Below are 22,041 nucleotides of genomic sequence, written 5' to 3' on the forward strand. Positions count from 1 at the left end.
CTTGGAGCATGCATAACCGATGTTGTGGCCTCAGACATGATGTGCATGAGGGGGAGATATGCATAGTGCGGGGACGGTTGTTCCTGTTGCAGTCAGATCTATCCAGGACCATGGAGCAGTGTGGCCACTACAGTCCCCTGAGACACCTTTTCCTAGGAATCATGTGTGTCATCCAACACTGTGGACATTCTCGGTGTCTTCAGCATAGGTTGGCCTCTGTGGCATTGTACCCTTGCCTCATTTGTATTTACGTAAAGTGTGCTACATGTGTACACTGTACAGGGTGACCCAATGTGGCTTGTGCATCCGCACACTGGCCAGTGCCTGTATGTCTGTGTACAACTATCTGATGATGGTTGTTTGTCAATAATATGTGTGGTCAGCCCCACGAGGGGTAGTTAGAGTGCAATTAGGATTTAATGGAACCCGTTTTTGTGATCCCTAATTAAGAGGTGTAAGTCCTTCCTCTGTCTCAATCACATTGTCTCAGGTAGGGGGGGGGTTTGTGCGGGCAAGGCCTACATGTCCAAAGCTTATGTCTCCTTGCCAGGTCTTGCCTGTGTGTGATGATAGTCGGAACAGACACTCAACAAGTATTGACCCAGTCATGTTGTGCAGGGTTTAATGTTTGTACTTTGCAGCATGTGTCAAAAGTTAAAAGACATGGTTCCTGCTCATCCATTTTTGGCAACGGTGTGTGGTCCAGATGCTGTGCTCGACTGTCCACAGACACTAGCTTCTCTGTATAATTCGATATCCAGTTCTTTGCTGTTGTGTCATGCTCTCCATTGTTTCAAAGTGGCATGGTGGGTCAACCAACTGTTTAGTGCAGGGCCTACATATGTGCGTAGTATTGTAGATGTTACTCATGATGCTTTTCATGCTATGCACTGTGACCTATGTAGTTTGGACTCATGTGTCATATGTATACAGGTGTCTGATTATTTCCTGTCTCTTCACCTTGCCCACAGCATCGTCGGGGGACACCGAGGGAGACACCGGCACGGACATGGAGGAGGGATCCAGCACCGGTGCCACCAGTGCCGGGGAGTCTGGCGCAGCAAGTGGCACGGAGGGCGAGGGGAGTCAGGCGGAGGACCTGTCCAGTCCCAACACCGACTATGACGCTGGCGGGTCCGAGGCTGAGCTCCCAGAGGGGGCGGAGGCTGCTCCCACAGCTGAAAGCAGCAGTACATCTCTCGCCGCCCCCTCCATTCCCATCACCGCCCTCCCACTTGCTCGGGTCCCTTCTGTCCGTGCTAGGCGACCACATGTCTCTTTCGTGCCAGGCACCGCACCCCCTGCCCCCGTCTCCCCTGCTGCCGTCAATGCCGAGTCTGTGGACATCCTGCGGCAGTTGCAGGTTGGTCAGACATCGCTGCTTAATGTCCTCCATGGCCACACCAGACTGCTGACACAGATGGTGTCGTACATGGAGGGCATGTCAGCAGCGATGTCTGACCAAAGGATGTTGCTGAGGTCCATGGACTCGTCACTGACGGCAGCAGTGGGTCTCCTGCAGTGCTCCGTCCCCCCTACCCCTGCACCATCCACACTTCCCATTCCCATGCCTGTCCCAAGCACACCCAGACATCCCCATGCACGCACCCCACCAGACACAGGCAGCACACCAACAGGGAAGGCCAAGTCACGCACACACAGGGGGAAGTAGGCACACCCACTGGGTCGGGGGGCAAACGGCAGCCACGCAGCCACAGTGGGAGTCCGCAGTCCTCACGACCCACTTCCTCCAAAACCGCTCCCCTGCCCAACAGTCGGACAAAGAGTCCTTCATGGCCAGTCAGTCCCTCAGCCCCAGTGTGACACCACCCCGCAAGTGGTCGAGGAAGTCCCCAGGCAGGGGAGTTGAATCCCGCCCCCTGTCCACACCCTCCCCCAGTAGCTCTGCAACCCATCCCTCCGACCCCCCCCCCTCCTTGGGGCCTGTGGTTCCTTCGGGTGCAGGGAAGACGCTGGGAGACCTTGCAACCGTGTGCAGCGCCATCCTAACCACCACCTTTGGCGTTGCCCCACCCCCTGTGGTGGAGTCTTCCATCCCTGCACCCACAACACCTACCCTTGCCCCTCCTGTCCCTGCGGTGCCTGGTCCTTCCCCCCCCACATGATGCCCCCCTGTGGATGGAAAAGAACTCTGAACTGTGCAGGCAAGCTAGGGGAGACACGTCCCAATGTCCAATCCCCCCCCCCTCCCCCCCGGAATTCGCATATGGACTGGCCTATGGGCCTTGTATATAGTGTACATTTCAAATCCAATCTTTTTTATGCTGAATAAAGCATTTTGTTTTTCATTTGCACACAAATGCTTTTCTGGTATTGCTGTTGGTGCTGCTGCTCCCTGAGTTGGGGTGGTGATAATGTGTTCGGTGTCTGGGAAATGTTGTAGTGTGCTGCTCATGGGGAGGACCCTGGTATCTGCGTGCCATCACAAGGTCTCTGCAAATAATCTTTGGTCATGTAAGCTCTTACTGTATGGTGACATTGTCCCAAGGAGTGTTCGTTCCTCTGTGACACCTGACTTCTTCCCTGCAGGGTGTTTCCCAATTGTTGTGCTGACCTGTGTCTATATTACCTTGCTGTGTGAGGGATCCCTTCACTTTGCCCATGCCTGCTCAGCAATGTCTCCGCCTGCATCGTCTGTGCCATCCTTGGTAGTCACTGTACTTGTGTATGGAGTATGTTGCCATGGCTTAATGTGGACATGGTCCCTTTTCCGCACTATGCATGTGTGTACTCCCAGCCTAGCACACGTGTTACTTGTTCTGCAGGGTATTTGGACACCTGACTGACAATTGTGGGCATTGTATCTGTGGGTACTCCACCCTTTTCCCTCCATGGGAGGCAACAACTTGTTGGCAGCCCCAGCACCTGTACATTCCTATCAGTCCTGGAATGTGGGTGACCGTGTGTGTTCCCTTAGGCTTTCTTAGTTGAGTGGGGTTTAACAAGAGGATACAGTCTTGTTGCATGATCTCAGTGTGTGTATTGTGCTGCCACCGCCAGGGGTGGGTATGCATGTGTAATTTGTCATCACACCCACATGTGGTGTGTCATGCAGTGGGGGAAGGACATCCATCCTCATGGGAGTGGGACACTGCTGTCAGTGATGTGTTGTCATGGCACTATCAACATAGTCGCACATTGTGGATACCTTCATGCACCCATGGAGTTTTGCTAATGGGAGGATGATGTACACACCCCCATGTCTCTGTCCACTGCTGGGAGGCCTCTGCACCCACCCCTCATTTGTCTGGGCACTGCTGGGAGTCCTTTGCACCCACCCCTCATATGTCTGGGCACTGCTGGGAGTGATAGTCACCCACCCCTCATATGTCTGGGCACTGCTGGGAGTGATAGGCACATATCCCTCATATGTCTGGGCACTGCTGGGAGTCCTCTGCACCCACCCCTCATATGTCTGGGCACTGCTGGGGGTCCTCTGCACCCAACCCTCATATGTCTGGGCACTGCTGGGAGTGATAGGCACCCATCCCTCATATGTCTGGGCACTGCTGGGGGTCCTCTGCACCCACCCCTCATATGTCTGGGCACTGCTGGGGGTCCTCTGCACCCACCCCTCATGTCTGGGCACTGCTGGGAGTGATAGGCACCCACCCTTCATATGTCTGGGCACTGCTGGGAGTGATATGCACCCACCCCTCATATGTCTGGGCTCTGCTGGGAGTGATAGGCACACACCCCTCATATGTCTGGGCACTGCTGAGAGTCCTCTGCACCCACCCCTCATATGTCTGGGCACTGCTGGGGGTCATCTGCACCCACCCCTCATATGTCTGGGCACTGCTGGGAGTGATAGGCACCCACCCCTCATATGTCTGGGCACTGCTGGGAGTCCTCTGCACCCAACCCTCATATGTCTGGGCACTGCTGGGAGTGATAGGCACCCACCCCTATGTCTCTGTCCACTGATGTGGATCGTAGTACGACACCCACCCACCCGCCCACACGCTCTTCAGGCCTGGGTACGGGTCGTACCCCAAATGTTGGGGTGCCGTAGGGGTATGGCCCGTACCCAGGCCTTCAGAGCGTCGGTACGGGCCGTACCACGCCTACCCCTATGTCACCCCAACAATGGTGGTACGGCCCGTGCCCACGCTCTTCAGGCCTGGGTATGGGCCGTACCCCCAATGCTGGGGTGACGTAGGGGTACGGCCGTACCCAGGCCTACAGAACGTGGGTACGGGCTGTACCACCATTGTTGGGGTGACGTATGGGTACGGCTCGTACCCAGGCCTTCAGAGCGTTGGTACGGTCGCACCACGTGTACCCCTGCGTCACCCCAAGAATGGTGGGGTACGGCCCATACCCAGGCCTACAGAACGTGGGTACGGCCCGTGACGTAGGGGTAGGCGTGGTACGACCCGTACCCACGCTCTTAAGGCCTGGGTACGGGCCGTACCTTCAATGTTGGGGTGACGTAGGGGTAGGCATGTTACGACCTTAAAAGCGTGGGTACGGTGCGTACCACAATTGTTGTGGTGACGGGACGCGTCCACGTCCACTTCCGTTGTGGCGGGACGTAGGCCTTGGTGGACACGTCCCCCCTGGAGGTACGGTATGTACACGGCATGTATACATTTTGCCTTGGGTGGGGGTTATGTTTCCTGCCCCCCACCTTTGCCCCTGGGTGTTGTTCTGACCTTCTGCGGCGTCTGCGTCGGTTCCTGTGCACCAGGTCGTAGGCTATGAGGGCCGGGATGACACGTAGGTTGGGGTTCATGGCTGTCCGTCGTGTACAGGTGCTCCTTCCTCGCGTCCTCCTCAATTTCCCGGCAGTTTTTGACTCCCGTAAAAAATGCTACGTGCGGAGTGACGTAGGCACGAATCGTACTTGCTGGTTCGTAAAACGCTGCCTGACTCCGTCGGGACGTCACGTACGCGGTGTCCCGGATCGGAATTGTGGGTATATTTTAGCCGGTCGGTGTTTTGTACGATTCGTACGGTAATGGTATTTCTGTACGAATCGTACTTGCGGGTTTGTAAGGTGGTTTTCCCGGGTACGAGTCGGACTGAGAAAACGCTCCGTGCGACGGTTCGTACCCGGGTTTTACAGGATCAGAATCGGCACCTAAATGTAGAGGGGAACAATTTGTGTTTATGAAAACAGATTAAACAGCGCAAGTGAAACAAGTGAAAATAAATACAGAATTCTACAGCATATTGAACCAGAATTCAAAGCGAAGTTATGCATGAATCAATACATTTATGAGAAAGTTTTGTAAAATCATGTCATAATTCACAGTCCCTGAAGGGTCCGTTGGGCATTGCAGGACCTACCCAACAAGGAGCCGCCCAATGATGAAGCATGACACCCACCTGGGTGTGTGAGGGCTCTTGCTTCTGAGCAATCAGATCCCCCAATCTGTTGCCTCAGTTCCCCCGTCCTAGATTTTCTTTCCCTTCCTCCCTTCTTAGGAGTTGCATACCTATTGTATTGCATAGTATCCTATGGAGCTTGTGTGCTGGACCTTAAAGCATTCCTAGTCCCTCTCTGTGTTTTCTTCCAAGACCTCCTCAGACCCTTACCTCTGGTCTGACACGAGAACGAGGCCCCATCAATCACACAGTTCTTAGATATTGAAATGTTCACTCGTTCTCTTCTTTGTGTAATTCATATTTCATACTGCTTTCCCTGGCTCCTGCTGTGTTCCTTTATTCTACACCATCAGCATCGTTATGTCTCTTGCCTGCTGGCTGATGCAATTCACTTTACAATTCCTTTTAACATTAAGCTTCTTTGGCACACACTGTGAGTGCCTGGTGACTGATCCTCATGTAAAATGCATCCCCCTAATTAAATGAACATGCGGAGTGTGTTAACTGGGCCTGTTGTATAATATAGAGAACACAGTGATGTAAAATCAGCCCGCTGCCTTCAATTCACATAAGCTTTATGTGATGCTCTGGATGTTTACAAAAACATGCCGGGGGAAGTGTACAGCTCGAGTAAGGATATTCCCAAAGTGTTTGGCCCCTCTGTGGACCTCTATCACAAAAGTCTCATCGAGACCAGCTAAGGGAGCACTAGCCATGGATGACTCTCAGCCACAATGAGTGCTCACAGACTCATTGAGGCTTGGAGCCGTCCATTTACATTGATATGCAGTCACCGGATCACTGACGAAATATCGAGAAGGAGAATATCGAATTGCCAAAATATCGAAGTAAAAATATAGAATGCCAAAATATCGAAGCCCTATCTCCAAACAGGTAAGTACAAAAATATAGAATCCAAAATATCGTTGTAAAAAATATAGTTAGTCAAAATATCGAATTTTTTAAATGTCTTAAAATTAATGTAAAATTAATGAAATAATACATACAATTAACTGAAACATACTTAAATTACTTTAAAATTAATAAATAATTAAAGTTAAAAAAAAAAATTATACATATATATTAACGTAATATTAATTAAAAATATGCAATATTTTTTGCGTAGGATAGCGGGCGTGTAAAATTTACTATTACCACTCCAGTAAGTGCAATAGTAGGGAAAGCGTTGGATAGCGGGAGGGTAAAAATTACTATTCCCACTCCAGAGAGTGCAACAGTAGGGAAAGCGTTGGATAGCGGGAGGGTAAAAATTAGTATTCCCACTCCAGACAGTGCAATAATAGGGAAAGCATTGGATAGCGTAGGGGTAAAAATTAATATTCACACTCCAGAGGGTGCAACAGTAGGGAAAGCGTTGGATAGCGTAGGGGTAAAAATTACTATTCCCACTCCAAAGAGTGCAACAGTAGGGAAAGCATTGGATAGAGTAGGGCTAAAAATTACTATTCCCACTCCAGAGACTGCAACAGTAGGGAAAGCGTTGGATAGTGTAGGGGTAAAAATTACTATTCCCACTCCAGAGAGTGCAACAGTAGGGAAAGCGCTGGATAGCGGGAGGGCAAAATTTACTATTCCCACTCCAGTGAGTGCAACTGTAGGGTAAGCAGTGGATACCGTAGGGGTAAAAATTATTATTCCCACTCCAGTGAGTGCAATAGTAGGGAAAGCGTTGGATAGCGTAGGGGTAAAAATTACTATTCCCACTCCAGTGAGTGCAATAGTAGGGAAAATAATTTAATATTTTATTAAAAATAAATAAATTATTAATACCAAAAAAGTATTAAAATTAATTACCAATCACACAATATTTAATAATGAATTAATTATAAATACCAATATTTTATTATTAATTACCTATTAATGATTAATTAACAACCAATTAATTTTCAATACCACAAATTAATAAATAAAATTATTACCAATTAATACTTAAGATTAAATTAATTAGCAATATACAAAAATTAATTCAATAATTATTTACAATTAAATTAATTCCCACCATATTCCCCTATAAACCCACAACCCACTACAAAAATTAAATTAATACAATTAACATAATTATCAATTAAACAATTAATACAAATTAATTACCAATACAAATTATTTACCAATTAATAATTAATCAACAACCAATTAATTTTCAATACCAGTTAATAATTACCTAATACCAATTAAATTACTTCCCACCCTATTCCCCTATAAACCCACAACCCGCTACAGAAGTAAAACGCAAAATTAAATTAAAAATAATTAATAATTCCTAAAAATTATTATTTAATGTACTATAATTAAATTACTTCCCACCCTAATCCCCTATAAACCCACAACCCGCTACGGAATTAAATTACACAAAAATTAAATAACATAAAATTCATTACTTTAAAAATATTCAAAACATACATTCCAAAATTAATACATACTTTTAACACACATACTAACAATTAAAACACTATAAAAAAAAAAATCGACATTTTTAACAACTATATTATGACTGTCGATATTACTTCTATATTATTTAAATCGATATTTCTTACCTGATTTTCGATATTCTTCACCACTATATTTTGGCAATTCGATATTCTGTCCATTCTATATTAAAAACTCGATATTCTGTCCTGGCGATATTTTTTATTCGATATTATGTCTGTTTACCGCAGTCACCCAATGTACACTTCCTCACTGCCACTCAAAATCCACTGGCACCTATGTTCACAGATCCGCTAACACTCTTGTCCACTGGACGACTGACACCAGCTGTGCAATGATCCACCAAGACTTGCCCATTGGTCCATTGACTACTTCTAACTGAATCCCATGTCTAATCAACCGCTGACATACAAGGCACGTAGCTGGACTGCTATGCCTTATCTTCTGGTCCACAGGCACCCAACATGCACTGATCCTCTGACACTCCATGTAAAGAGAAAAGTTGTCATGTGGCCTGGAAGCTACACCACCCTGCCTGTGTTCGGCTTTTACTCATCTGCTCTGTATTATCTGCTAATGGACTTAACTGAGTAGTATAAATGCTGCTCCACCCTCCCCCTTGACGAGCTTTGAGAATCAGGCTCTACGCATCAGCTTCGGGTGACCTTTTCCAGTGCACATACAGCCAGGACCACAATTTGCGACCAGAGAAGGCCAGGCTACTGCGATCTAGGTGTGATTGTTCAGATCTCGTGCTATCTGGATCTCATGCGCATTCTATTGTGCAGGCACAGCCACTTAAGTTATTTAACATTAATGATTGCCGCATTGTTACCACTGATGCAAGCAATGTGGGTCTAGAGGCTGTTCTATTGCAGAAAAGGTGTGACAATATGGAGGAGACCATTGCTTTTGTCTCTAGAGCACTTCGGGGAGTGCAGAACACTTACTCTACGATTGAGAAGGAGGCCCTGGCCCTGTGGTGGGGTGTACAGTATTTCCGCAACTTTTTGTGGGAGAACAAATTTGTTCTAAGAACCGACCATAAACCATTGGTAGATCATTTTACCACCAAGGGTGGTGGCAGGGCCACTCCACACATAGCCAAGTGGTAGTACAGACTAAATGAATTTAATTACCGTCTGGAGTATATGGCTGGTGTGAAGAATCACATAGCCGATTGCCTGTCCAGGTTACCCCTCACTGAGGTTGTTCTCGACACTGTGGGTGAGGATTTGGAAATGGTGTGTGCTGTTGGTGCGGTAGCTGACACTGTTGGAGCTGCCTTGTCTGAAATTGATTGGAAGCTGGCTTTGTCAGAGGATGTTGAGATCTCCAAGGTGATGGACTTTGTGGTCCATGGCTGGCCCAACAATATGAATCTGGCTCCTGAACTGATTCCTTTCAAGAGAGTTTGCGATGAGTTGTCCATTGTGGATGGGACTCTGCGGAGAGGTGGGTTATTGGTTGTACGTGTGACCATGCACAATAAGGTTTTGAATCTGGTCCATGAAGGTCACCTGGGCATCCGTGCTTTGTAACGGAGGGTTAGAGAAGACTTCTGGTGGCCGGGTGTTGACAGGTCCATTGAACACTGTGTTTGTGATTGTGGTGCGTGTGTTTTGAGTGACAAAGCCCAAGTAACCTGTCCTTCTCCCATCAATCCCATAGCCATGAAGAACTCACCCTGGTGCAAGTTGGCTTTCGATGTGGCCGGTCCTTTTGGTGGGATGGGAAACTCTCCCAAATACGCCTTGGTGTTGATTGACTTTATGTCTAAATGGCCTGAGGTTAGGTTTGTTGATGGCATCAATTCTGCAACCATCAACTTTTTCAGGGATGTTTTTCTTCGGGAAGGGTTTCCGGAAGAGTTGGTGACTGATAACGGCACCCAGTTGGTGTCCGTGAAGATGCAGGAATTTCTGAAGGAGCATGGCATGAAGCATATTGAATATGCTACTTACCAGTATGCATCTGTTCTTGGCATGTAGGGCTGCTGACATTCATATCTGTGCATAGATCGCCGCCTAGAGTTGGGTCCGGATGTTTGCACGTTGTTGTCCTGGAAGAGTCTTCGAAGTATCCTGAGATAGGTGACTCCTCCCCTGGACCACAGTGCGCATGGGCATCCTCTCCATCCTCAGATTGTTTTTCGCCATTGTGGCAGTGATGGAGTAGATACAGAAAGTGATGACCATGCTATACAGTAATTCTGAGAGCTGCAGCTGCTACAGGCGCCGGGGAGGAGGGTTGGCGATATGAATGTCAGCAGCCCTACATGCCAAGAACAGATGCATACTGGTAAGTAGCATATTCAGTTCGAGGCATGTGGGCTGCTGAATTCATATCTGTGCATAGAATACATAGCAGTACCTCCTATTAGCGGCGGCCACCAGTGCCAGCTGCAGCGGTCTGAAAAAGAGTTTGAGAACAGCCTGTCCTACAGCTGCCTGCTGTTTTGAGTGTACATCTACACAGTAGTGTTTGGTAAATGTATGTATAGTGGACCATGTGGCTGCTCTACATATTTCCTGTAAATTTGAATACATTTAACGATCCATCTGGCTATACCTGCTTTGGAAATGGCGTTGCCCTTGTGTTGTGGAGAAAAGGCAACGAAAAGTTGTTTTGTCTTCCTAAAGACTTTAGTTTTGTCTATAGTACATGAGGGCTCTTTTTACATCTAGTGTATGGAGCATTCTCTCCGCTACATTTTGTGGATTTTGAAAGAAAACAGGCAGTTCTATAGTTTGATTCATGTGGAACTGTGATATTACTTTAGGCATGAATTTGGGGTTGGTACGAAGTACGACCCTGTTTGCGTGAACCTGTATGAATGGCTCTTGAATGGTTAGTGCCTGGAGTTCACTAACTCTTCTTAACGAAGTGATTGCCACTAGGAAAGCTACTTTCCAGGTGAGGAATTGAATCTCACATGAGTGGAGAGGTTCGAAGGGTGGACCCATTAGTCGGGTGAGGACCAAGTTGAGGTTCCACACCGGTGCTGGTGGGTGTCTTGGGGGAATTACTCGTTTAAGTCCCTCCAAGAAAGCTTTGATGGCAGGAACTCTGAACAAGGAGAGGTGCTGCCTGTTTTGGAGATAGGCTGATATTGCGGTCAAATGGATACGTATTGAGGTGTATGCCAGATTGCATCGGTATAGGTGTAAGAGGTAACAGATTATATTTTGAATGGATGCGTCTAGCGGGTTAATGTCATTGTTGTTGCAGTAGATGACAAACCTCCTCCATTTAGCTGCATAGCAGGCTCTGGTAGTGGGTCTCCTGGCCTCCTTAATGATCTCCATACAGTCAGGTGGCAGGTTTAGGTAGCCAAACTCTAAGACTTCAGGAGCCAGATTGCCAGGTTCAGCTGTTGCGGATCTGGGTGCTGAATTTCGCCATGGTTCTGCGTTAAGAGTGCAGGTTTGATCCGCAGCCTTTGATGCGGCACCACGGAAAGTTCTAGAAAGGTGGTGTACCATGGCTGGCGCGCCCATGTGGGAGCAACTAGGATGAGTGTCAGTGAGTGCTGTCTCAGTTTGCGTGCCACCAGCGGTATCAATGGCGCTGGGGGAAAAGCGTACGCAAATCTGCCGGACCAGTTCATCCATATCGCATTGCCCTGCGACTGTGGATGTGGGAACCTGGCGGCAAAGCTTTGGCATTTTGCGTTTTCGTGTGTGGCGAATAGGTCTATCTCTGGATGACCCCACTGTTGGAAGTACGGTAGGAGTACTGACGGATGTAGCTCCCACTCGTGCATCTGGTGGCTGTGTCTGCTGAGCAGATCCGCCATCTGGTTGTCCTGTCCGGGGAGGTGTTCCGCTATGAGGAATATGTTCCTCTGAATGGCCCACTTCCACATGCTCTGAGCCAGATGAGACAACTGTGGAGAGTGTGTTCCTCCCTGCTTTTGTATGTAGTACATGGCAGTCATGTTGTCCGTCCGGATCAACACGACTTTGTTGCACAAGTGTACTTTGAATGCCTTCATTGCCAGGAAGATTGCCATCAGTTCTAGAAGGTTGATGTGCATCTTCTTTTGTTGTATTGTCCATAGTCCCTGCACTGTGTAATTGAGTACATGAGCTCCCCATCCCTGGAGAGACGCGTCCGCCGTCAGTATTATTTGTGGAACAGGCTCTTGGAACGGTCGGCCAAGGTTTTGTGGATTCCACCAATGCAGAGAGTTGTATGCCCGACCGCTCACCAACACTAGGTCTTTTAATTGCCCGTGGGCCTGATTCCATTGACGTGCCAAGCACTCCTGAAGCGGGCGCATATGTAGTCTCGCATGTGGAACTATGAAAATGCAGGAGGCCATCATGCCTATCAACTGCATGAACACTCGCGCAGGAAGGGAGTGTTGAGGTTTGAACTTTGAAATCAGCATCTGCATGCTGTTGATCCTCACTAAATTTGGCTGAGCTGTGGCTGCCAGAGTGTCTATGGTCGCACCTAGGTACTGTTGTACGTGTGCGGGTTGGAGATGTGATTTTGGGTAATTTAGTGAGAATCCCAGACTGTGAAGAAGGTGAATGGTGAGGGACATGTGGTTGGCACATTGCTGGGCTGACTTTGCCTGAACAAGCCAGTCGTCCAGGTAAGGGTAGACGTGAATGTGTTGTCTCCGTAGATGTGCAGCCACTGTAGCTAGGCACTTGGTGAAAACTCTGGGTGCTGTTGTCACACCGAAGGGGGAGGACTTTGAATTGGTAGTGCTGCCCCTGAATAGTGAACCTGAGATATTTCCTGTGTGACGGGTGTATGGGGATGTGGAAGTACGCATCTTTGAGGTCTAGTGTGGCGAGGAAGTCTCCCTGTCTGAGTAGCGGGAGAACCTGCTGTAGGGGTGAGCATATGGAAATGCTCTGAGAGAATGTAGTGGTTGAGGGGTCTCCGGTCTAGTATAGGTCTTAGTGACCCGTCCTTTGGTATTAAGAAGTACAGAGAGTACACCCCTGTCCCTTGCTGGTGGACGGGCACGACCTCTATTGCACCTTTTTGCAGCATACTTAGCACTTCCTGCTGCAATAATGCTAAGTGCTCTGAGGACATAGGACGGTGCTTTGGCGGTATTGTGGGTGGAGTGGAGGTTAATTCGAGACAGTAACCGTGCTGGATAACATCCCTGACCCACCTGTCCGTGGTGATGGTATTCCATGTGGACAGGAACCGCTGGAGTCTCCCCCCGACAGGCGTTATGTGGTCGGGGGGAAGGGAGAGGGCGTCACTGTTTGTTTTTGGGTGAGGACCTGGTGTTGCCGTAACCACGTCCTCTGCCCTTGGTGCTGGAGCCACGATATCCACCTCTGTTGTTTTTATCGTAGGTACTCTGTGTGCCCCTTTTATTGTATGTTTGCTGTGACCCCTGTCCTCTAGCCGCTCCCCTATTTCCGGGGCTACGAAAGGAGCCAGTACGAAATGTCTGCGTTTGCAGAGCCCCCATTGACTTTGCAGTGTCAGTGTCCTTTTTGATCTTTTCTAAGGTGGTGTCGACTTCTGGTCCGAATAAGTAGTCGGGGTTGACAGGCTGATTTAGGATGTTATTTTGAATCTCAGGTTTGAATCCGGAGATTCTTAACCAAGCGTGTCGGCGTAACATGACGCTGGTGTTTATCGCCCTAGCAGCTGTGTCGGCAGCATCTAGTGCACACTTAATGGATGCGTTTGTAAGAAGTTGTCCCTCTCTGATGAGGAGCTCCGCTGCCTCTTTGTACTCGTCTGGTAGATGTTGGAGTAGTGACTCTAGCGTGTCATAGTGTGAACGATCGTAGCGAGCCAGGAGTGCCTGTGTATTGGCAATGCGCCAGATGTTTGCTGCTTGGGCTGCAATCCTTTTACCGGAGGTCTCCAGCACCTTGGACTCTTTGTCCGGGGGAGGAGCATCACCAGTTGTTTGCGAGTGCGCTCGTTTGCGAGCGTTAGCAACCACCATGGAGTCCAGAGGTAACTGACCTCTAATGTACATAGGGTCCCCGGGCGCAGGTTTGTATTTTTTCTCAATCCTGGGGTTTATCACCCGTGCCCTGGTTGTTTCCTTGAAAATGTCCTTTGCTGGCTTGAGAACACATTTTAACATGGGCAGAGTATTGACAGTCCTCTCTGAGGAGGTGAAAGTGTCCACCAAGAAGTCGTCCTCAACTGTGTCAGAGTGGAGTTGCACTCCATGATTGGCTGCAGCACGTTCTATGAGGGCATTGAAGGCAGCAGTGTCCTCTGTGGGAGATGTTTTTGCGCCGTAAAGCTGCGTGTCCTGGGTATCTGTTGTGGCACCCGGGTCTGCAGGGTCATCCCAAGCTTGATCTGGGTCCTGCTGCTCCTCAGGATCTATATCCCTGGGATAGGTGGTATCATCACCCATGTAATCCTCCATTGCGTCCGTGTCGGAGGGCGTCGGAGAAAAGGACTATGGATCTGGATAGGAGGTGTGCAGGCGTTCATATAGAACCGGTTCCAATTCTGCTGGCAGTTTCTGCTTTAGAGGGATTCTGTAAGAGTCCAAAGCCTGGTCTGGCGTGACCTTCCGTTTTCGGAGCATGAGTCTGCCGGTGTCGGCGTCGATGAATTGGGACGGTGAAGGCCCAGTAGGAGAGTGTCCAGTAGATGGGGACCTTGTCTGGGTGACACGTGTTCGGATCTCGAACATTTTTGGCGCTGTGGACGGCGGCAAACCAAAAGTGATGTTGGTTGGTGCCGAAGGTGCCTTTTTCGGGTCGGAGCCCGACGTGGACTAGAGGGCTGCCTGTTCTCTGATGCGTTGCAATGACGCTGCAACTTGTCGCACCGAGAACGCCGAAGGTTCTTTGGTGCCGAGTGGTTCTGTAGAGGTAGGCGTGGACTTCTTCGGAGCCACAGGGTCATCGAGTCGAGGAGAGGTAGTAGCGGTCGACGGCGTCGATGACTGGACCCTAGTCGCTGCCTTCGAAGTGGACTCCGATGGAGCGGCCATTTTAACCTTGGTGGTCGGGGCCGATTGCTTTGGTGCCGGGGGCCGAGGCGCTTTGGTGGTACCGATGGCCGGTGCCGACATCCGCTGCAGCGAGTTCGGCGCCGAAATCCCTTTTTGTGCGTTCGGAGCCGATGGTTTTGGCTGGCGTCGAAGGAGTGGAGGTCTTCGAGCCGACCACTGCCAGTTTCACTTTCGGTTTCTGTTGAACCGGTGCAACGATTGGTTTCGGTTTCGTTGAAGGGAAACCAGTCTTTTTCGGTAATAATGGCTCTCGCTGGATGTTCGAGGCCGGCGCCAGAAGGCGGGGCCGAAGAACTGCGGGATTGATCTCGGGTAAGGCCCGAAGGCGATCCCTCGACCGGAGCCGTAGACTGACGCATTTTGATAGCCTCCGTTTGGACGGGTAGGCCCTGCTCTTCACCAGAGCTATCTTCTTCGGCCCCAAAGGCCTCATCGTAGTCTCCTACCTCATCGTCGGCTTCTTCCCTGTGAAAAAGCGCTTCATCGGCGTCTTCCGATCGGGAATCGTGTTCGGAAGCGGGGCTGGAGTTTATGTCTTCCACGCTTTCAATATCTTCGTCCTCGGTGCTGAAGATGTTGGTCGGGGCCGGTGCCGATTGCTGCGCTTCTAATCTCGCTGCCCGTCGATTCCGGAGAGTCTTCTTGGATCGGAATCGGGCACAGGCCATACATTTCGATTCGTCGTGATCCGGCGAGAGGCATTTGCTGCACACCGGGTGGACGTCAATATGTGGATATTTGGCGTGGCAAACAGGACACCGTTTGAATGGGGTCCTCGATTCCATCGTCGATGTAAGGTCGATGGTCAGATTAAACGGATCCGAAAAAACTTGATAAGTTTGCTAAACTAGCAAGTAAGCTGTCGATACCGAGCGGGAACAGTACCGACGAAAACTAAAGGCCTTTTGGCCTTAAACTAAATTTTCCTAACTTGAGTCAAGATAAGCACATCCGAATCCAATGGCGGAAAAAAACAATCTGAGGATGGAGAGGATGCCCATGCGCACTGTGGTCCAGGGGAGGAGTCACCTATCTCAGGATACTTCGAAGACTCTTCCAGGACAACAACGTGCAAACATCCGGACCCAACACTAGGCGGCGATCTATGCACAGATATGAATTCAGCAGCCCACATGCCTCGAACCCTCACTTCCCTTTATCATCCCCGCAGCAACGGTCTGGTTGAACGCCTGAACCGTGTTATCAAGGATCAATTACAGTTGGCTTTTGTCAATGGCTTGCACTGGACTCGAGTACTGCATGTCTCCTTTCACCTTGCTAAGGGGTAGGGTGGCTGGTTCCAAGCTCAACAAAGACTGGATATCAAGGAAGGAGGAGGATCTGCAGAGGCTAGGCAGGGTAGCTGATGTCAGGGCCGCTGTTCAATCCAAGTATGCATCTGATGTGTCAGAGTATCCCTGGTGTTTGAAGGGGACTGGGTGAGGAATGCAAGGGATCCTCTCGGTTTTCTTCTCCAGTTAGAGTGAGGGAGGTGAGAGACCATGTTGTGGTGTTGGAGAATGGAAAGATCTGGAACAAGTGTGCTGTCTCAATGGTGCTGGAGTCGAAAGCTGAGTATGTAAGAGGAAAATTTGGGGTTCACACTTCTTGCATTGCTTTGCCTCCTGTGGTGGAGAGTCCGAGGGTTCCCGTTCCTACCAAGGACACTGTTGCCCGGCAATGCCCTCTAAGAACAAGGGCTGTTCCCACTAGATTCCTGGACTACATTAGGTATTGAATTTTTCTCGACACGTTCGCCAACTTTGTCAATCTTGCAATTTATGTTGGTTTCTGATCTCTTCATGTTTTTCTTTTATGTTAGATACTTTTTCGTTTCTTCGTTGTTTTCCATGTGAAGGGAGGGGGGGGTGGGGTGTTGAGATCTCGTGCTATCTGGATCTCGTGCGCATTCCTCTCTTTGTGTTCCCTGCGTGGATCATGGAATGTGGTGGTATCGGCAGTTGCTGCCGGGGAGCTGGGAGACTAGACATTAATAAAGGAAGCTGGAAACTTAACTGCGTGTCGTCTTCCTTTCAGCGATGTCCATACACAGTGCAGCAGACCATTGAGGAAAAAGATCCACAAGCAAGGCCCAGAGACTGCTTCCTTCGTGAATATTGTCTAAAGGAAAGAAGCTGCCCAAGGTGTGTGAGGACCTTGTAGCTATCAACACCCAGCTCTCAAGAAACGACCCTGGACCTGCTGTACCATCCAGGTGGGTGAAGCACCGCAGAGAGCATTGGCCTGATCTGTCCTGCGTCATCCCTGACTTTATGGAGGGTTGTATCTCAGAAATATCATCTAACACGATTATGTCCAGAATTCTGTTTACAAAAACATTATCATATTGGGTGTAGAATTCTATTAGTAACTCCAGTGGGGCGACATTATTGTAAACTAGGCTTAGTACACAATATTTATGTCAGACAATGAGCACTACGATATTCTGGTACTATACCTGTTGTAGTTGGGTCTACCCCTCGCCAGTCCTAGGGGACAAATTCAGCAATCACAATCTTAATCAAAAACAAATAAAGAGTAATGTCACTACCAAAAATGAATGTGACATAATGATACTGAAAATGAATGAGCAGTAATCAGTGCTTAATTTGTGCCGGTGCTTTCCAGTGCTCTGCACCGGCACTTATTTTACAGGGCCGGGTCTATAAGATTGTTTTTCCCTTGGGCAGCAGGCCCAGTAATTATTAACAAAAATGTATCTGCTCTCCTTGGCCTCAGTTTGTGGGTCTTCGCACGCTGGCCCACCCTGGTCCAGGCATTTTGAACATGCATCATCATCACGTTCGTGAGGTCAGCAGTGCATGCCTGCCCTTTACATGCCATTTCTATTGGATAATCGTGGCTGAGGAGGGGGTCATGGCTGCAGTGGGCTGAGACACGCTGGGAAAGTTCAGAACAAACGTTTCACAAGGTCACAGTGCAGATTAGAAGTGCTTAGCAGCCTTTCTTTAATGACCTCGCACTGACTGAAATCCTGCATTTGGAGCGCTCGTGGTCGGGGCAGGGCATTCTGAACTGCAAACTAACACGTGGTGTGCACAAGCTAATTGGAGCACCCATCCGGTGGCCCACTGTGACCAGGAATCACCCTCATGGATCAGGTAAGTGGAGGAAATCATTGTTAGCACTGGGAGGAAGGGGGGTGGGGTGGATGTGTGTGTCATATGTATGTAGGCGCGCAACACCCATTGGACTCAAAGGGCTTCAGCCCCCCCGGGGCACACACACAGCCGCACCCAAGGAATTCACAGGTCTTTAAAAGACCATTTGCATGTTAATGAGGCCTTGTTGTTGTTTCACCCCTTCTAAGAGCCCCTGCAGCTCCACTCTGCCTATTGCTTAAAGATTCCGCCCCCCCGAAATCAGCTCCACTCTGCCTATTGCTTAAAGATTCAGCCCCCCCCGAAAAATTTTCTTAGCCCTCCCCGAAAATTGGCTCTAGTTGCGCCTCTGTATGTATGCATGTGTTATTGCCTTGGCCTTGTAAAGAGAACTGTGCATTTTTGTAGTGTTTTCGTTTAACCGCACCTTTTACCAGTTCACACTGTCTGCTGACCTCATGTGGGGAAACATGATTGCAAGGGTACAAGATCACATTTATTAGAAGAAATAGTCAAAAGGAATTGCAGATATCTGTATGAGAAGGCCGTTTCTAATGTTCCAGTTGCTTTTAAATTTATTGGAGTGAAGAGATGGGCTGATGGGGGTAAAAAGAACCAGAAAAAAAGAAGAGCTTTTAAAAACGGCACCCACCTTCCAGAAAGAAATGGAAACGCTTTTTAATTTAAATGTGCTGAAGGAGGTTAGCTAATAGCAGAAAAGTATTTTTGCATATGAATTCCACATAGTTGCTGCATTCTCTGCAGAATCAATTTTTGTTTAAAATATAAAAATCCATGTGAGGCACAACAGATGGATTTCAGAATAAATTCCACTTTCACAAATGTTTGTTATGGTAAAGGGGTCTGTGTACTTGTTCTGCTTAAATTGTGCTAGGGTGTTTTTTTTCTTCATTTATTCAAAGCTCGAGTCATATGCCCACACAAAACAAAGTGAGTTTTCAGGAGAGGTGATCACGTGACCTAGTGACTGCCGCTGCCCACCATGAATCACAGGGAACCCGGTAGGAATCCCTGGGCTTAACACATTGTGAATCCAATAAACCTCCCTTTGCATGAAAACAAGTATAATGTAGTCTCGATTGTTGAGCAGTGCTTTTCTGCCCTCATTCTGGGATCTCACCACACCATGTAAAGCTGCCAGAAATAAAATACGGATTCTGCTTGTCACCTCTGCTCGAAGTACACAGTGTGAAAACTGAGTCACCTGAGGTCAAACACAGCTACCTTGCTTGCCCAAATCATGTGATCATAGATTAGTTTTATTTCACCACACACCCTTTTTGCCAAAATTGTGCTATAAATGCACTTTTTGCTTTAATTTTTCCCCAAAATATAATCAGGGTGAGAACCTCCTATACTTTAGGAAGGCTCACTAACAGAAATTCCGATCAGGTATTACACCTGGCGTTCAGCCGTGCCAGTGGCAGATGTGGGTGGAGCAACTGGAAGAAATGGGAGGAGCCGGGGGAAGTGGGTGTGGCCTCCTAGGAAAAATTGTGAGCACCGGCACCTATTATTTTACAAATTACGCACTGGCAGTAATGATGTCATCTGGCAAGAGTATATCTCTTGTCAGGTGACATCATTAGTACTCTTAATATCTATTTTTTCTGTGGTAATTGTCATTTCGTTTTTGTTCTGAGTATGTTATCTAATATCCATATTTGGTAGTGACATTACTTCTTATTTTTTACTTGGAAGAGTCGCTCCTCCCTATTTTTTGTTGTCGTGATTCTCTCTTCTTTTGTTGCTTGCATGAGAGTTTTACTGGACTGTCTCTCTCCCTGTTTTTTTTGCTGTTTTGTAACTCCCTATTTTTCAGTGGGAATGTTGGTTTATTTTCACAGAAAATAAATGCACATGCATTCCACATACGCTACTCTCTGAGCACAGTCCAGCACAGCCTGACTCTGTGGACTGTGAGTCTCATACCAACTTTTCCTTCTTTACATACATGATCCCAGAGTGTGGCCTTCTGGGGCAAGTAAAATCCGATTTGCGTACTTGCCAAAGTACACCTTCATTTGTTGCACACTTCGTTTTGGATTGGCAGTGCCTCTGTTGGAAACGGGTAGCGTGGTGCAGAGCGGGCGGGCCAAACTCCGGAGGAAATGTGCAAAGCATCCACGCAGTACACACAGGCGACACACAAGGCACACTACAAAAAGAGACACTACACCAGTTTAGGTAAAAGAACTATTGTATTGTCCAAAACCACAAGGTGTCAGGTAATCTCTACACTGCGCCAACTGGTGCGGGGTCAAATTTACAGGGGGGAATTATGTACAGGGCAGGGCCAATCGGGCCCCTGCCGGAATCATTGCGATCTAGCAGATACTAAACGTAAGTCCATTAGCTGCAACCTGCAATAAAATACATCAGGGCATGACGTTGAACATTAGGTCGGCACCCCTGTAAAGGAAACCTCACTGCATCACAATATACCTGACCGTCCTGGGCATCCCCTTAGGCAGGAAAATTAGGGTAGGCAGTGCACCAATACATCAAACCCTGGCCTCTGAAACTAGCGCTGCACAGAACAAATGACTAGCACTTTAAATCAGGCATCTAAACATAGGGCTACGCCTATCAATCTATTAGCGCTTCAAACAGGGCATGGCAAATAAACATAGCGCGTGAAAACAGGCATCAATACATTACGTATACCTTCTGGCATCATCACTGGGTATAAACGCATCTGCATAGTTCACTTTAGTATGGGGTCTAAACACCCTAGGGAAGGCATGAACTACCTGAGGTCATCCTAGTGTGATAGTAGGCCTGAACATTAGCATAGCAACCCTCATTTACCATAGCGCTTTGAACATGGCACTATAGCATGGTGCTACACCTGGCAAACTGGCGCTTCATATATGGCCCTCACTGGGAGCATTCAGCATAGCAAGCTCTTGGAGCAGTAGACTTTGCAAGCTCCTACAGCGCTTCCCAATGTCAGGGAACCAAGCGCTACCTCTGGTTCTGGCTTGGAGCCTTCTTTGGGGAATATTTCCCCGGGTCCCTTCTTCCCGTGTCCCGCTGTGGGACAGAGTCACACTGGTGCAACGGGGGGGGGGGGCTGGGCACCGACAATGTGCCCCGTCGCCCCCTCACTCCCCCGCTTCTAGAAAGGCCCTGTCTATGGCTGTGCTGTGAAGGGGAGCCTTTGCTCCTGAAAGGGGCTCCCAGGCTCTGAGGCCGGCTCGTTGCAGCTGCCCGCTGACAGGTGGGGCAGCTGTGCAGGCTCCGGGCACCAGGGGCGGGCACCGGCAATGTACCCCGTTGCCCCCCCCTCCTCCAACTCCTGGGCTTCGTTGCCACTGCCCTCTGTCAGACGGGGCAGCGGGGAGGACCAGTCCGGGCACTGGGGGCGGGCACCGGCAATGTGCCCCGACACACCCCCACCGAGCAAAACCCCAGGCCCCACTCACCAGTTCGCTGGAGAGCTCCTTGGGCCCTCGGACTCCCTCCAGCAGGGGACAGGCACCGATCGTTGCCTCGACAGTCCCCTGCTCCTTCAGGACTCTTCCCTCGCTGTGCTTGCGGGGCTCTCGTCACCTCGCGAGGGCCCCGCCCACCAAGGCAGCGGTCGGGTCTTCGCCCGGGCCCCCTCCGGGGACCCAGGGCTTCTTCCGCGGGGCTCTCCTTTCCTCCCGGGGAGCCCCCACCGCCACGTGAACACCTCTTCGCCAGAGGGGAGGCGGGGTAGGCTCCCGCTCTCCCCGGACTTCTTCTCCTGGGCGGCCTCCTGGCGTCACGGGGGCGCGGCCGACGACGCGGCCAGCGCCCTGGTTGCTGGGCAACGCGCACTCGCGCGGCCCAGGCCCGGCACCTCCTTCCCCCAGCGCCCGGGCGGCGGCGGTGATTTTGGTCAGTTTCTCTTCGCGGGGGCAATGCGGGGTAGGCTCCCGTTTCTTAATTCAGCGCCAATACGGGGTAGGCTCCCGTGGTCTAACTCCACACACCGCGTGGCGGCACACACACAGGGTAGGCTCCCGATGTCGTGAATAAGCACCGAGGCAGCTGGCACTCGCGCCGACGGCGATATCACGCGGGGTGGGCTCCCGCTGGCCTCCTCAGTAGGCTGGCACATGGGGTAGGCTCCCGCTGTGTCTTTCAGCG

At 49.5% G+C, this 22,041-nt stretch overlaps 1 long non-coding RNA gene across 1 annotated transcript in view; it reads left to right on the forward strand.

The window, feature by feature from the left end:
* LOC146871716 (uncharacterized) overlaps nucleotides 1–22,041 on the forward strand; it is a 100,432-nt gene that overhangs the window by 59,647 nt on the left and 18,744 nt on the right. The window contains exon 2 of the long non-coding RNA XR_014981043.1: nucleotides 16,817–16,994. This is a non-coding gene — a long non-coding RNA (uncharacterized LOC146871716). The remainder of the gene's footprint in view (nucleotides 1–16,816; nucleotides 16,995–22,041) is intronic.

Source organism: Triturus cristatus, chromosome 1_1, assembly GCF_964204655.1.
Source record: "Triturus cristatus chromosome 1_1, aTriCri1.1, whole genome shotgun sequence".
In the NCBI taxonomy this organism is placed as follows: Eukaryota; Metazoa; Chordata; class Amphibia; order Caudata; family Salamandridae; genus Triturus; species Triturus cristatus.